This window comes from Bubalus kerabau, chromosome 6 (assembly GCF_029407905.1).
Source record: "Bubalus kerabau isolate K-KA32 ecotype Philippines breed swamp buffalo chromosome 6, PCC_UOA_SB_1v2, whole genome shotgun sequence".
Taxonomy (NCBI): Eukaryota; Metazoa; Chordata; class Mammalia; order Artiodactyla; family Bovidae; genus Bubalus; species Bubalus kerabau.
In genome coordinates this window covers 66,894,132-66,911,262 of record NC_073629.1, presented here as the reverse complement: position 1 = coordinate 66,911,262, position 17,131 = coordinate 66,894,132, and the positions used below count along the sequence as shown (strand labels likewise).

Below are 17,131 nucleotides of genomic sequence, written 5' to 3'. Positions count from 1 at the left end.
GAGAGTGGTGGGGCAGCACTGAGAGGCTGGAGAGGACGGTGGTGAAGGACATCCATGTCACTGCGGTGGCGCTGCTGCCAAGAGCAGCATCAGCAGGGACTGGCGAAAAAGGCAGGGAAGGACTCGGCCACTTCAGTAGGAGGAAGGCTAGGCCTTGATCCCTAATCACACCTCTTGATGGTGACAGAGCCTGGTTAAAGCCAGGGTCCTAAAAATAACTAACATTTAGTATAGTATTTACCACATGCTAAGTCTTCATCTAAGTCCTTTGTATTTATTACTCTCAGGTTAGATTCTTTATCCTATTTGACCTAAAAGGTGGCAGATGTGGGAACTGAACCCGGACCAAGTTCAGCATCACTGTGTATAAATGCTGTGCTTTATGGTTTCTCCCACATGCCTTAATGCCAGTTAGCTTTCCCTGTTACAGATCATATAGGTGAGACCCTGGCCAGCTGTGTCTCTAGCCTGTGACATTATTAATTGGTAGGGTAATAAGAGGGGATTAGTACCCATCTCGACTAGGAATATGACTCTAACGACTCTTGTCCATGCCAGAACTCATAGAAGTTATCCAAGACATGTTTACTCGAATGAAGAATAAAAGAACTTGGCTTAAATGGCTTGAGGACATTATCTTTGAGTACCTTACATTTGAACAACTCATCCTAATGACAAAAGCCAGAGACTGTTTATAGTCATAAGCAGAACTGCTTGATACAGTCTGGTAAAATGGAGCATTACATATCACAGCCAGGAAAATCATGTCTCCTTGAAATAAACACACACACACACACACACACACACACGCACACACAACCAAACCAAAACAAGGTTCTGTTGGAAAAACAAAAAAGTCCAGACCCCTCATATCTTCTTTCTCAGCAAAGACAGAATCTGATTTGATAAGAAACCTTACACTCCTCTGATTGGTAATACACTGAGAAGATATAATTATATATAATTACCTGTACTCTTCTTCTCCTCTTGAGGAACTTATATTCCATTGAAGGAAAAATAAAAATGCTGTTTACTCACTTCCTCTGAATCTCAGAGCTTTCCAGTGGTGACTCCTTTCTTTTTTACTAATGAAAAGAAGATGCAAAAGTAGAAGTTGATCCAGGAAGCCTGGAGAAGGAGGGTACTTTCTGAAAGTTAAGCCAGCAGCCAAGAACCACCCCCTCAGAAGATGAAGAAAGAGCAGTTACCTGAATGATGGTCACAGCGTGTGGATCCACAGGGCTCCAGCCGCCCTCCCCTGCCTCCAGCCTGTTCTCTTACCCACACTGAGGAAACGTCCATCTCTCGGGCCTCTTTGGCACACCTCTCCCTCTTTGCACTGGACTTCACTGGGAAAGCGGCTGTAGCATGTCTATTTGAAAGACAAGAAAACAGCATAGTTAAATCAGAGATTTAGATTGCACCAGGATATGATGTGGGCAATTTATTTGTGCAGTTCTCAGTATCAAAAACAGCTCTGGGTACTACTATCAGGAAGATTAAAGAAAGTGTTTGCTGTCATCAAACTGTTCTTTTAAAAGATGTCAGGAAACAAAACATATTTGTAGCAAGATAAATACTGTGTACTGGATTCATAACAGAATGATTTATTAAACCCACACAATGTTATTTACTGTTTGAGGAGTACATGTGGTTTCTTACCTCATTGGCCTTTATTGGCCTTGCTGTTTTCCACAGAGGGCATCTGTCTGCACCACAGCCCTGAGTCTAAGCAAAAGCCCATGTGTTGACCAATTGGTATTCCTGCTGTCCTTGGGAGTGGATGTATTGGTGGAGTGGGGGAATCAGGCAAGACTTTCAAGAACACTTGATTCATTTTCAGAAGTTAAACATGAATGCAGCCTCTAATCATGAAAAGAGGATTGCTTTATGACAGGTTAGAAAGAATAAGTGTGTGTGTGTGTGTGTGTGTGTGTGTGTGCAAGCACAGGTGGGTGGGGGGGAGCATACTCTCACACACATGGTGTTGCTGCTTTGTATCATTTGCTCCTTCAGTCTGAAAATAGGAAGTGTCAGGGTTTGCTGAATCCTGTTGCTGATGATGTACATAATGCCATAAGCAAGTGAAGGGCTTCTAGGTATGTGGTGACTCAGCCTTTTCCTTTTTCAGATATTCTTTCCTTCTACACCTTAATTTTGAAAAGCCTGGCAAGGAATTTGTGAGAGTCAAAAATCTTTAAAGGTTCATGTGCTCAGTGATAATGCTTTGTAAATAATTCTCTTTGAGGTGCTAAGCTTCTAATTAAGCAGTGGAGAAAAAAGTAAATCTCAACCTAATAAGCTTTGTTGCATTGTGTATCAGGAAACAGTGAAGGACTCAGACAGTCATAACTCTTTTATTTCAGGAAAATATTAATTAAAAAAAGTCTCATTCTGAACAGAAAACAAGAAATAGGGTGGAGCTATTTCCTATTCACTGGGTAAAATGCATCACCTGGTGGCCCCTCTGGCTTTACCCACCAAAATCACTGTCTGCTTCTCTTTCTCTGTCCTGCTCTGGGATTCAGGAGGCTGCCTTCTGTGGATTACCTTCCCCAGTTCCCTTGCTGTCTGACTTGTCATTGGATGTGGCCATTGACAGGCACTGGCAGGGTGCTGGAGGGTGACAGCAGAGGAAGATGAAGTGCCTGGATATTTATTCCTCCCCGCTCTTCCTGTACATCCCTGATTTTGACAGTGACTAAATCCCATTCCTCTACTTCAGCCAAGACTCAAATCGAGGCACCCCAACACCTCCCTTTCACAGGGTTCTGTTAACTCCACTTCTTTTTCTGTTGTGCTTGTGGAACTGCAGCCTGCTCTTGTTAGGCCCTGTAGGCTTTATCATTCCATGAGGGATACCTTACCTTGCCTACTCCTCTTTTTAAAAAGATATTTATTTAAGGCTTCACTGGGTCTTCATTACTGTGTATGGGTTCCCTCCAATTGCAGTGAGCGGGGGCCACTCTTCAGCTGCATTGCTTGCAATGGTGTCTCTTGTGGAGCGTGGGCTCTAGGGCACATGGGCTTCAGTAGTTGTGGTGTTAATTGTTCAGCTCAGTTCAGTAATTAATTGCCCTGTGGCACGTGGGATCTTACTCTACCCAGAATTGAAGCTGTGTCTTCTGCATTGACAGGTGAATTCTTAACCTCTGGACCACCAGGGAAGTCTCCCCACTCCTCTTAAACAGTACCCCTATTAAATGATGTTCCTTTGCCATTTGGGGTGTATCACCTTTTTTTTTTTTTTTTTTTTTTTACTACAGTTCTATCTCCATCCTGTCCTCTTTCACCCAAACTGAGCCTCTTTCTGTTCCTCAAATATACATCTGCTCCTTCTCTGTGCTTTTGTGATTCTCAGTTTTCTTTACCTAACCCCAAGGACTCGAGGGTCCTGTTTAGTAGTTAGCTGGTTCAGTATCAGATGCTTCAATCGTTTCTGTACATTTTTGCTAAACAAATGTCTCTTCTTTGCTTAAATATACCTGGTGGCAGGAATTCGCTGCCTCTTAAGGTATCAATATTCATTCATTCAATTCATTCAGAGAACAGCTCTCTTTTATGCAATATGTGAACCGTGAACTTCCTGATGTTCAAGCTGGTTTTAGAAAAGGCAGAGGAACCAGAGAACAAATTGCCAACATCCACTGGATCATAGAAAAAGCAAGAGAGTTCCAGAAAAACATCTATTTCTGCTTTATTGACTACGCCAAAGCCTTTGACTGTGTGGATCACAATAAACTGTGGAAAATTCTGAAAGAGATGGGAATACCAGACCACCTGATCTGCCTCTTGAGAAATTTGTATGCAGGTCAGGAAGCAACAGTTAGAACTGGACATGGAACAACAGACTGGTTCCAAATAAGAAAAGGAGTTCGTCAAGGCTGTATATTGTCACCCTGCTTATTTAACTTCTATGCAGAGTACATCATGAGAAACGCTGGGCTGGAAGAAGCACAAGCTGGAATCAAGATGGCCGGGAGAAATATCAATAACCTCAGATATGCAGATGACACCACCCTTATGGCAGAAAGTGAAGAGGAACTCAAAAGCCTCTTGATGAAAGTGAAAGTGGAGAGTGAAAAAGTTGGCTTAAAGTTCAACATTCAGAAAACAAAGATCATGGCATCTGGTCCCACCACTTCATGGGAAATAGATGGGGAAACAGTGGAAACAGTGTCAGACTTTATTTTTCTGGGCTCCAAAATCACTGCAGATGGTGACTGCAGCCATGAAATTAAAAGACGCTTACTCCTTGGAAGGAAAGTTATGACCAACCTAGATAGCATATTCAAAAGCAGAGACATTACTTTGCCAACAAAGGTTCGTCTAGTCAAGGCTATGGTTTTTCCTGTGGTCATGTATGGTTGTGAGAGTTGGACTGTGAAGAAGGCTGAGCACCGAAGAATTGATGCTTTTGAACTGTGGTGTTGGAGAAGACTCTTGAGAGTCCCAACTTGGACTGCAAGGAGATCCAACCAGTCCATTCTGAAGGAGATCAGCCCTGGGATTTCTTTGGAAGGAATGATGCTAAAGCTGAAACTCCAGTACTTTGGCCACCTCATGCGAAGAGTTGATTCATTGGAAAAGACCCTGATGTTGGGAGGGATTGGGGGCAGGAGGAGAAGGGGATGACAGAGGATGAGATGGCTGGATGGCATCACTGACTCGATGGACGTGAGTCTGAGTGAACTCTGGGAGTTGGTGATGGACAGGGAGGCCTGGCGTGCTGTGATTCATGGGGTCGCAAAGAGTCGGACACAGCTGAGCGACTGATCTGATCTGATCTGATCTGATGTGCCAAGTTCTATGTATGGTCTCATCTCTCAAGAGGCTCATAAAGAGGAGATAAATGTATGAATAAGCAATTTTGGTATAACCTGATATATGTTACTTTAGAGATATTCAGAGTGCTATGAGAGCATGGACAAGTGATCATTCACTTCCGGCTTGTGCAGTCAGGATAATCTTCCCCCATGGGGCAACATGTGAATTGAGACTTGAAGGATGAAAAGAAGCTCTTCAGACAAACAAAGGTGGGTAAACTGTGCCAGAAGAAAGTACTGAGATGTGCAAATGCACAGCATTTAAGAGCTCTCTGTGTTTGGGCTGTGACAAGTAGGTATGGCTAGTGAGTCTGAAAGTGTGGCCAGAGAGTTCTTTGTTGTATGCATTTACAATCTATCAGCACTGTGTTGCACAACTATGCTTCTTCCACCTCAAGACATCTGTAAAGTCCCTCTGTTTTCTTTAAAAAAGCTATCCTCTAAAGATTTCTTAGCACTGTAGCAATACTGCCCCTACTTGAGAGTTGATGAAGTGGAGGCTTACAGACAGTAAACGACCATGGACATGTGGCTGGTGGTGGAGACGGGATGACAATTCAGGCAGTCTGATTCCAGAGCCTGAGCCAGAAGCCACTGTGCATTCTGCTGTATTCCTTTTCACAGGGACTCAGGCTCCTGTGTCAATGTGGTGGTTATTTTTCAAGTAACTCTATCTTGTCAATGTTCATTTTATGGAAGAATATCCAGAGCACAAAATGTCATAGCAAGAAGGGAACTACTTGACCAGTGCAGTTTAGAGCAGGACTGGTGTTTCTACTCACCTTGAGACTATTCTCACAACGATGGAGAGGCAGACCACGTGGCCTTTCTTAGTCACATCTTACAGGTAAGTAATCATCAGTTCACAGTCAAAGTCACTATGTTAACCATTACTCCCTTATTTGCCTGCCTAATTCAGGTCTCCATTTAAAAGTCATTTTTGCAGCCCTTAAACTATTTAGGTCCCCTTGCCATATGCTTTCAGAGGACCTCCCACTTGCCCCAGTGTGATGCTTATCACAATTTATGGTAGATATTTTTCTAATGGTCTCTGTCTTCCCTGATAGATTTTTAAAGCTCCATGAAGACAGAGGCTTATTTTGATTGCCATGGAATCCGCTTAACTTAGCCTCTGGTAGGTGTGTTCAATGTGTAGTTATTGAATGAGTAAGTCTTTCTTCCCCTGTGCTATTATTTCCATCCCTCCTTGACCAAAAGGGTCACTACTATCTTGATTTCTGGCAGCATAGACTAGTTTTGCCTATTATGTACTTCATAAAAATGGAATCAAACAGCACTTACTCTTTCGTGTTGGTTTCTTTTGTTCAATGTATCACGTGTGCCATATATTTTCAATCTATATCACTTCCTACCAGAGTGCTAGGATAGCCTCCAAGATTTCCTACCTCCTCCTCTGCTTAGTTCCCCAGACTGGGAGTTTGATGGATTTTACTCCTGTGGTTAGGTCATGTTGCTGCTGCTGCTAAGTCGCTTCAGCCGTGTCCAACTCTGTGCATGTTAGGTCATGCTATATGATGCATGTGACTGGAAAGAGATTATTCAGGTAGCCCTGACCTAATCACTTAACCATTTTATTTTCTTGATTAACAGTTTTATTGAAATATAATCCACATACCATAAAATTCATCTGAGTTTTGTCCTGCATTCATTCTGATTGCCTGTGGGCTTGGACTTAACTCTGCCCTCATACTCTGCATCCTCCTAGAACTAATCCTTGGTTAGTTCTAGGTTCTACTCTTCCTCTCTTCTAGACTGATATCGTCCATCCTACTCCATTTTTCTTCATTGTTTGGTAACATTGTTTCTGTCTTGTAATAGTTATCTTAGGATATTTTTAATGTGTATGCTTGTCTTAAATTTTAATTTTTACCCAACTTACAGATAAATGTGGTTCTGTTGTATGTTGTGTTTTAATCACTAAATTGCTCCATCTCTTTTGTGACGCCACGGACTGTGGCCCATCAGACTCCTCTGTCCCTGGAATTCTCTAGGCAAAAATACTGGAGTGGGTAGCCATTACCTTCTCCAGGGGATCTTCCCAACCCAGGGGTGGAAACCAGGCTTCCTGCATTGGCTCCTGTATTGGCAGGTGGATTCTTTACTACTGAGCCACTAGGAAAGCCCACAAATAGAATAATTCACTTCCAGGCACACCTGAGGATGATCCTACCTACTCACAGTTACCCACCGGTCAATTCCATCTTCAGCTCTGCCTTACAGGAGTTGATTTTTGTCTTTTCCAACCGAATTTTGGACTGACACAGCAGTCACAAAGGCTGCTGATCCTATGGACACGGGAGAGGAAAACTGGGCCAGGGAAGTGCCTCCCACATGCCCATTCTCTCCTCACTGCTTCCTGTCCCCACCCTGCAACTTTCAGGGAGACTTCTACCTCACCAGAGGAGGCTGGAAGCCGGATCTGGGTCACCCCTCCCCCAGATCTGAAGGTGCTTTTACACGTGCAGCCTGAGCCCTCTCCACAAGTGGGAGAGGCAAGCAGGGCAAATGCCCACTTTCGGCCTGGGTCAGGGCTGGGGTCGTGGCGGGACTGGATCTGGCTGCCTGGCCCTCAAGCCAGGCCGGTCTGCTCCAGGACAGAATCGGCCTTTCTTGGGGGCCTTGTCTAGGCGTTGCCCCGCCTTGGCCCGTCCTGTCTACTCAGCATCTTCTCCAGGGTGCTTCGCCCACATGCACCTGACGCCTTGGGGCCTCCAGTAGCAGGCGTTTGGCGTCGTGGATCTTTTTACCGCTTTTTCCCTTGAATTCCCCGGCCTTGCCCGTGTCCAGGTCCCACAGCCCTTCCAGCCCGGCCCGTGGCGCCTGCGGGTGCTGCCAGTAGTTCCTGCTCATCAGCGGTGTGAGGTTCCCCTGCGGTTTTTGCCTCTACTTCCAGCCCTGCTTCTTGCTGGCGGGCTACTCCTCGGTCACCTCCACCTTACTGAAGAGCAACCCAGGCACGGGTGTCTCTGTGGCCTCAGTTCCCACAGAGGCTGCCTTCGCCTTTGCTCTCCTTCCTTCTGCTCCTCTTTGGGTCCTGCTCCTGCTTTCTCTGCCATCTTTTCTTCAAAGCTGGGGAGACAGCTCTTTGGCGCTGCCCTGGCCCCCAGCCTTCTGTATTTTCTAACGCAGGTGCCGTCCCAGGACATCCAAGGCAGACTGAGTCCGGCTCTTGGGCCAGGCCGTCTGCAGTGGCTGAGGCCATCTTCCTGGTCTGAGACTTCTCTGCAGGGGCCCGTGTCGTTGGCTCTGCAGTCTTCTCCTCCATGCTTTCTCCTGTTCTTTCTTCCTTTTTTGGGGGCCTAACAGTTTCTGAGACTTGAGTTTTGCCAGCAGACTTGTGCTTCTGTGGCTTGGGTTGAGCTGGGAGCAGACCTTTCTGGCCAGGCTCTGCAGGTAGGCATCCTTTGCAAGCAGAGAACCCATGGCTGAAGGCCCTGGGCTCGCTGGGGGCTTGCTTGGACTCTTACTCGAGGGGAGAAGGGCTGGGGTCCAGCGTCCCAGGCCAGCATCCGCACACCCCAACCCACCCCCGCAGCTGAAAACCACCGCATCTAGCCACTTTAAATGCAGAATCTTCCCAGGTTGGCATCCGCTACCTAGAAAATAGGGACTTCAGTCCTACAACTGCAAGGAACTGAATTCTGGCAACGACAATGGGTTTGGAACCGGATTTGCTCCCGAAAAAGGTGGCCAGCATCTCTATCACAGCCTTGTAATACTGAAAATAGAAAACCTAGCCATGCCATGCTGGACTTTTAAAAAACTGTGCACTGGTAAGTGGTACTTCTGAAAAATTATTCTTATTTTTTAATTGAAAAAATGTGTTTCTGCTGTACAAAAAAGTGAATCAGCTATATGTATATGCATATCCCCTCCCTCATATAAGTGGTATTTTTTAAAGCCGCCGAATTTGTAGCAGTTTGCTACTTAGCTATAGGAAAGTATTGAGAGTATGGCACCCAACTCTTAGCTCTTTTGTAGGTAGTAATCCCATAAGACAAGTTGCCTCATTATATAAGCATTCTGTAGCTACTTTGTTACAAAGGAATCTTCATAAAGTTATGTTTCTTAAAAGTAGAAATTTTATAGATGCTTTCCTAAGCTTGCTTTCTGGTGGAGATACGTTTTTGTTGTTTTAATATGTATCTGTTTTGGCTATTCAGTTTAGTTCAGTTCAGTTGCTCAGTCCTGTCCAACCCTTTGCGACCCCATGGACTGCAGCACACCAGGGTTCCCTGTCCAACTCCTGGAGTTTACTCAAACTCATGTCCATAGAATCAGTGATGCCATCCAACCATCTCATCCTCTGTCGTCCCCTTCTCCTTCTGCCTTCAGTCTTTCCCAGCATCAGGGTCTCTTCAAATGAGTCAGCTCTTTGCATCAGCTGGCCAAAGTATTGGAGATTCAGCTTTAGCATCAGTCCTTCCGATGAATATTCAGGACTGATTTCCTTTAGGATGGACTGGTTGGATCTCCTTGAAGTCCAAAGGACTCTCAAGAGTCTTATCCAACACCACAGTTCAAAAGCATCAATTCTTTGGCTCTCAGCTCTCTTTATAGTCGAACTCTTACATCCATACATAACTACTGGAAAAACCATAGCTTTGACTAGACAGACCTTTGTTGGCAAAGTAATGTCTCTGCTTTTTAATATTCTGTCTGGGTTGGTCATAACTTTTCTTTCAAGGAGCAAGCATCTTTTAATTTCATGGCTGTAGTCACCATCTGCAGTGATTTTGGAGCTCCCCAAAATAAAGTCTGACACTGTTCCATTGTTTCCCCATCTATTTGCCATGAAGTGATGGGACCAGATGCCATGATCTTAGTTTTCTAAGTTTCTTTAGTTTTCTAAATGGGCTTCTTAGTTGCAACATTTAGACTCTTAGTTGGACATGGGGGATCTAATTCCCTAACCAGGCATTGATCCCAAGCCCTCTGCATTGGGAATGCAGAGTCTTACCTATTGGACTACCAGGGAAGTCCCCAAGATAAATTTTTTAACTTTACTGCTTTTTTTTTTTGTCAGATTTTAGGATCATGGTAGTGTGTTTTTTTCATTCAGACTATTAGCTCAGCTGATTGTCAAATGTTCTGCACTTACCTGGCAGTACACAAACCCTGAGTTCTGGGTACTCATCAGAGCTTGAAACGTGGCTCTGCCAACTATTAGTTGTGTGGTATGGCAAGTTACATACCACCTTATGAACCTCAAGTTCTTTGTTTGAGATGGGTGTAATAGTGCCCATCTTGTGGGCTGACTCTGAAGTTGGCAGATGTGTATATAAAGTGCTACACTACTCCTTTAGGCTTTCTCCTTCACTTATCCTTACTCCTTTATCCTTTTCTTTTTAAAAATTTGGTTTTACATAGAGACAAAAAATAAACAATGGAGAGTAAACAGTAAGAAAAGCCTCTTGGGTTTCATCCTCAGTTTCTTTTATAAATTCACTTGTCTATAGAGGACACTTGGTTCCATAAGGAGCCCCAAGAAGAAATGTTTCCTGCCCTCAGGGGGCTGACATTCAAAAGGAGACAGGATGAGCTCACATATATCATTTTCTCATGTTTGTGTTTCCCTAGTATTCTCTCTTTTGTGACAAGCAGGGTGTGGTTCCTTTAGCAAGTGGGATTGCTCTAGTGTGTTTTTAAGACCAGTGAAGTAATCTTTCCATTGTGAGCTACCCTTGGAAGGGAGAATGGGAATACAAGGGAGGAATATGTATTTTTTAAAGGTAGTGGCACATGACTGACAGCCCCTGCTGCCTGTGGTCTACAGGAATGCTTCTGCAACAGAGCCTGTAAACATAACATTCATGACTAAGTGTTTTGTAGAATGGAAAAATCAATGACTAGACCAGGAAAGAAACCGTCATCATAGACAAATAGCAGGCTAGCATCAGTGGGACAGGAGGATCATAGGCTTGAGGTAGAGACTGTTGGACATACTCAGCTTATTAAAAAACAAACAAACACAGTTTTAATTTTCCTAATTGTTCCCCCAAACACAGATGAAGGATGCGGTCTTGTGTAGTTGAATTTGGTTGCTCTTATATAAAATTTTTACAAAGTTTAGAAGATCTTTCTTTTCTTTCCCATAAAAACCAGTGAAATTCTTACACTTCACTTGGGAATTGTGTTTGAATTCTGAATACAGATGTGTGTGTGTCTTCATTTCCCATCAACACAGATGTTTATTTCAGAGAGACAGTCACTGTAGACGTTTCCCGGGCTGTTGTTACCCAAGTTTTGTCACAAGAATATTGTCTTATGAAATAGAGCAGCTGCTGGTATCTTTTATACTTATTGGAAAATTCTTTAACCTTTTAAAAATAGTTTTTATTGAGGTATAATTGATGTACTGTGTTGTATTAGTTTCAGGTGTACAGCATAGTGATTTGATATTTGTATACATTGCAAAATGACCACCACCATGTCGTACCATTAGTCACCATACAAAGTTAATGCAATATTACTGAGTATAACTTTAAAAAAAAGAGTTTCTACAGAGGTGAGATATTTGTTTAATTGTTAGAATATCCTCTTTTTGAGGGGAACCCAGTTAACTCCTATGGGCTGGGATCCAAGAAAAAGCAAGTAGAACTAGTATAGGCAATATGGCTGAATATAGATTGCTATTATGATAAAGGGAAGATGAAAATTGAAATAATGAATTTTACTTATTTTACAGTAAAGAGAATGTTAGACTCCTGACAGTGGACCTAGTTTCCAGTATCAGATGACTATTTTTTTAAAACCATATCTAATCCACAATAAATGGGACACAATTATACTCCTTACTATGTAGCATTTTCTAAACTCAAGGTAAATCAGTAAACTGCATGCTCAATGGGCATGGGCTTTCATGCTCAGTCATGTCCTACTCTTTGTGACCCCATGGATTGTAGCCCACCAGGCCCCTCTGTCCAGGGAATTTTCCAGGCAAGAATACTGGAGTGGGTTGCCATTTCTTTTTCCAGGGGATCTTCCTGACCCAGGGTTGGAACCTGCATCTCCTGCAATGACAGGAGAATTCTTTACCACTGGCACACCTTAAAGCATTGATTAAAGAATTCACCTAGCAATGTGGAGAAGGAAATGGCAACCCACTCCAGTATTCTTGCCTGGGAAATCCCATGGGCAGAGGAGCCTGGTGGGCTACAGTCTATGGAGTCACAGAAGAGTCAGACATGACTTAGCGACTAAACAACAACAAGAAAGTATAGTTCATAGGTATTCTTATATTCTAATTCATCCGTTTCTCTCTTTGCATAAAGCTAGAATGAGAGAAAAGATGTCTGTTTCAAAGTCAGAGTCTTGGAGGCGGTCCTAAGCTGGCGGAGGAATAGGATGGGGAGACCACTTTCTCCCCCACAAATTCATCAAAAGAACATTTAAACGCCAAGCAAATTCCACAGAACAACTTCTGAATGCTAGCAGAGGACATCAGGCACCCAGAAAAGCAGCCCATTGTCTTTGAAAGGAGGTAGGACAAAATATAAAAGATAAAAAGAGAGACAAAAGAGGTAGGGATGGAGATCCGTCCCAGGAAGGGAGTCTTAAAAAAGGAAGAAGTTTCCAAACACCAGGAAACACTCTCTCTGGCAGGTCTGTGGCAAGCCTTGGAATCTCAGAGGGCAAAATAACTGGGAGGAAAAATAAATAAATAATTAAAACCCACAGATTACGTGCTTAACAGCAACTCCCAGCGGTGCAACAGCCCCGAGGCTCCCATTCCCCACTAGCAAGCGGGGGAGGAGTGGGCCGCATTGCTTAGGATAAGGATAAGGCCTGAATGCCCTGAGGGCAATCTGAGGGACCTAGCTTGAGATAGCAACCCAGATTGTGGGATAGCTATCACCACCGCCAGGCACGCTCACAGAACAAAGGACTGAGCAGAGCTAGCTGGCTAAGGACCGGCCCATCCTCCACCAGAGACAGGTAGGCGAGGGCAGCCAGAGCCGGAAGGGGGCAATCGAGGCCCCAGAGAGGCATCCTATACCAAACTCCAAGCAGACTTCGTTGCTAACCAAGACTTCTTGGGATTCTGGATGGTCAACATCCGCCGGGAGGGTCGCAGCCAGAGATCAGCTTCCCAGAAGAGACACAGCACACCTGAGAAGACGTGCCCATTGTACACCCAGAAAACTGAGCAGCTGGGACAGGGGAGGGGATAAGTCGCAGCCTTCAACTGGGGGCGACTATGCGCGCCAAGGACCTGGTCACCTGAGCTGCTTGGACCTGGGATGGGCGCAAAACGCAGGCCCAACCAAATCTGTGCCTTTATAAAGTACCCGAGAACCTGAACCTGAGTGGCTAAGATTAGACCTGGGAAGTGCATGCAAACCAGGGCCCGCATCAGACAGTTCCTGGCAAAGCAACCTAGAATCTGAGCAGTGTAGACTGGGAAAGCACACATGCCGTGAACGGGGGCAAACCCAGTGTGGCTGAATCACTTTGAACACATGCCAGTGATATTTGTTTGCAGTGTTCCTCCCTCCCCAAAGCACGACTGAACAAGCGAGCCTAAAAAAAAATGACCACCACTGCTCCCCTTGTGTCAGGGCAGAAATTAGACAGTGAAGAGACAAGCAAACAGAAGCTAAAATAAGCAGAGGGAACTGGTTTGGAGGTGACAGGTGCAATAGATTAAAACCCTGTAGGTAGCACCGACTGCATAGGAAGGGGCCTATAGACCATGAGAAGTACAAGCCAGAACAAGGAACTATCTGAAAATGAACAGACCCCACACTGTCCACAACAGCTCCAGAGAAATTCTTAGATTTATGTTTACTATTATCATTTTTTAAATTAAAAATAATTATTTTATTTTATTTTTAAGTCCCCATTACTCCTTTTTCATTTTTATAACCTACTATTACCTTGTAAAAAAAGAAAAAAAGAAGGAAAGACCCTATTTTTAAAGCAAACTTTGTATATATATATTTTATAATTTCTGTGACTTTGTGGTTTTTTTTTTCCCCCTTAATATTGTATTTTTGAGAATCTAACCTCTACTCAAGATTTTTAATCTTTGCTTTTTGGTATTTGTTTTCAACTTTGTACCTTTAAGAACCCAATCTTCAATACCCATTTTTACTTGGGAGCGAGATCACTGGCCTGATTGCTCTCTGCCCCTTTTGAATTTCCTTTTTCTCCACCAGGTCACCTCTATCTCCCCCCTCCCCATTTTCTTCTCTACCCAACTCAGTGAATCTCTTTGTGTGTTCTGGGCTGTGGAGAACACTTAGGGAACTGATTACTGGCTGGATCTGTCTCTCTCCTTTTGATTCTCCGTTTTATCTTCCTGGCCACCTCTGTCTCCTTCCTTCCTCTTCTCTTCTCCGTGTAACTCCATAAACATCTCTGAGGGATCCAGACTGTGGAGAGCACATAGGGAAGGGATTACTGGCTAGCTTGCTCTCGCCCCTTTTGATTCCCCCTCTTCTCCTCCTGGTCACCTCTATCTCCCTCCTCCCTCTTCTCTTCTCCATGTAACTCTGTGTACCTCTCCGAGTGTCCCTCACTGTGGAGAAACTTTTCATCATTAACTTAGATGTTTTATCATCAGTGCTGTATAGATGGAGAAGTCTTGAGGCTACGGTAAGAATAAGACTGAAAACCAGAGGCAGGAGGCTTAAGTCCAAATTCTGAACACAAGAGAACTCCTGAATCCAGGGAACATTAATAGAAAGGAGCTCATCAAATGCCTCCATACCTACACTGAAACCAAGCACTACCCAAGGGCCAACAAGCTCCAGAGCAAGACATACCATGCAAATTCTCCAGCAACACAGGAACATAACCCTGAGCCTCAATATACAGGCTGACCAAAGTCACACCAAACCCATTGACATCTCATAACTTATTACTGGACACTTCATTACACTCCAGAAAGAAGAAATACAGCTCCACCCACCAGAACACAGACACAAGCTTCCCTAACCAGAAAACCTTGACAAGCCACCCGTCCAGCCTCGCCTACAGTGAGGAACCTCCACAATAAAGAAGAACCACCAACTGCCAGAATACAGAATGTCCACCCCAAACACAGCAAAATAAACAAGATGAAAAGGCAGAGGAATACCCAGCAGGTAAAGGAACAGGATAAATGCCCACCAAACCAAACAAAAGAGGAAGAGATAGGGAATCTACCTGATAAAGAATTCCAAATAATGATAGTGAAAATGATCCAAAATCTTGAAAACAAAGTGGAGTTACAGATAAATAGCCTGGAGACAAAGATCGAGAAGGTAGATGCAAGAAAGGTTTAACAAGGACCTAGAAGAAATAAAAAAGAGTCAATCAATAATGAATACTGCAATAACTGAGATCAAAAACACTCTGGAGGGAACTAACAGTGGAATAATGGAGGCAGAAGATAGGATAAGTGAGGCAGGAGATAGAATGGTAGAAATAAATGAAACAGAGAGAAAAAAAGAAAAAAGAATTAAAAGAAATGAGGACAACCTCAGAGACCTCTGGGACAATGTTAAATGCCCCAACATTCGAATTATAGGAGTCCCAGAAGAAGATAAAAAGGAATACCATGAGAAAATACTTGAGGAGATAATAGTTGAAAACTTCCCTAAAATGGGGAAGGAAATAATCACTCAAGTCCAAGAAACCCAGAGTCCCAAACAGGATAAACCTAAGGTGAAACACGCCAAGACATATATTAATCAAATTAACAAAGATCAAACACAGAACAAATACTAAAAGCATCAAGGGAAAAACAACAAATAACACACAAGGGGATTCCCATAAGGATAACAGCTGATCTTTCAGTAGAAACTCCTCAGGCCAGAAGGGAATGGCAGGACATACTTAAAGTGATGAAAGAAAATAACCTACAGCCCAGATTACTGTACTCAGCAAGGATCTCATTCAAATATGAAGGAGAAATCAAAAGCTTTACAGACGAGCAAAAGCTGAGAGAATTCAGCACCACCAAACCAGCTCTCCAACGAATGCTAAAGAATCTTCTCTAGACAGGAAACACAGACAGGGTGTATAAACTTGAGCCCAAAACAATAAATGGCAATGGGATCATCAGTTCAGTTCAGTTCAGTCGCTCAGTCGTGTCTGACTCTTTGCGACCCCATGAATCGCAGCACCCCATGAATCACAGCACACCAGGCCTCCCTGTCCATCAACAATTCCCAGAGATCACCCAAACTCATGTCTATTGAGTTGGTGATGCCATCCAGCCATCTCATCCTCTGTCATCCCCTTCTCCTCCTGCCCCCAATCCCTCCCAGCATCAGGGTCTTTTCCAATGAGTCATCTCTTCACATGAGGTGGCCAAAGTACTGGAGTTTCAGCTTTAGCATCAGTACTTCCAATGAACACCCAGGACTGATCTCCTTTAGAATGGACTGGTTGGATTTCCCTGCAGTCCAAGGGACTCTCAAGAGTCTTCTCCAACCCCACAGTTCAAAAGCATCAATTCTTCAGCGCTCAGCTTTCTTCACAGTCCAACTCTCACATCCATACACGAACACTGGAAAAACCATGGCCTTGATGAGACGGACCTTTGTTGGCAAAGTAATGTCTCTGCTTTTGAATATGCTATCTAGGTTGGTCATAACTTTCCTTCCAAGAAGTAAGCGTCTTTTAATTTCATGGCTGCAATCACCATCTACAGTGATTTTGGAGCCCCCCCAAAATAAAGTCTGACACTGTTTCCACTGTTTCCCCATCTATTTCCTATGAAGTGATGGGACCAGATGCCATGATCTTCATTTTCTGAATGTTGAGCTTTAAGCCAACTTTTTCACTCTCCACTTTCACTTTCAACAAGAGGCTTTTTAGTTCCTCTTCACTTTCTGCCATAAGGGTGGTGTCATCTGCATATCTGAGATTACTGATATTTCTCCCGGCAATCTTGATTCCAGCTTGTGCTTCTCTCAGCCCAGCGTTTCTCATGATGTACTCTGCATATGAGTTAAATAAGCAGGGTGACAATATACAGCCTTGACATACTTCTTTTCCTATTTGGAAACAGTCTGTTGTTCCAAGTCCAGTTCTAACTGTTGCTTCCTGACCTGCATATAGGTTTCTCAAGAGGCAGATCAGGTGGTCTGGTATTCCCATCTCTTTCAGAATTTTCCACAGTTTATTGTGATCCACACAGGCAAAGGCTTTGGCATAGTCAATAAAACAGCACTAGATGTTTTTCTGGAACTCTCTTGCTTTTTCCATGATCCAGTGGATGTTGGCAATTTGATCTCTGGTTCCTCTGCCTTTTCTAAAACCAGCTTGAACATCTGGAAGTTCATGGTTCA

At 43.8% G+C, this 17,131-nt stretch overlaps 1 pseudogene; it reads right to left on the bottom strand.

Moving 5' to 3' along the window:
* Positions 1 to 7,505: 7,505 nt before the first annotated feature.
* LOC129656451 (surfeit locus protein 6-like) lies at positions 7,506 to 8,270 on the bottom strand (annotated as a pseudogene).
* Positions 8,271 to 17,131: the final 8,861 nt, after the last annotated feature.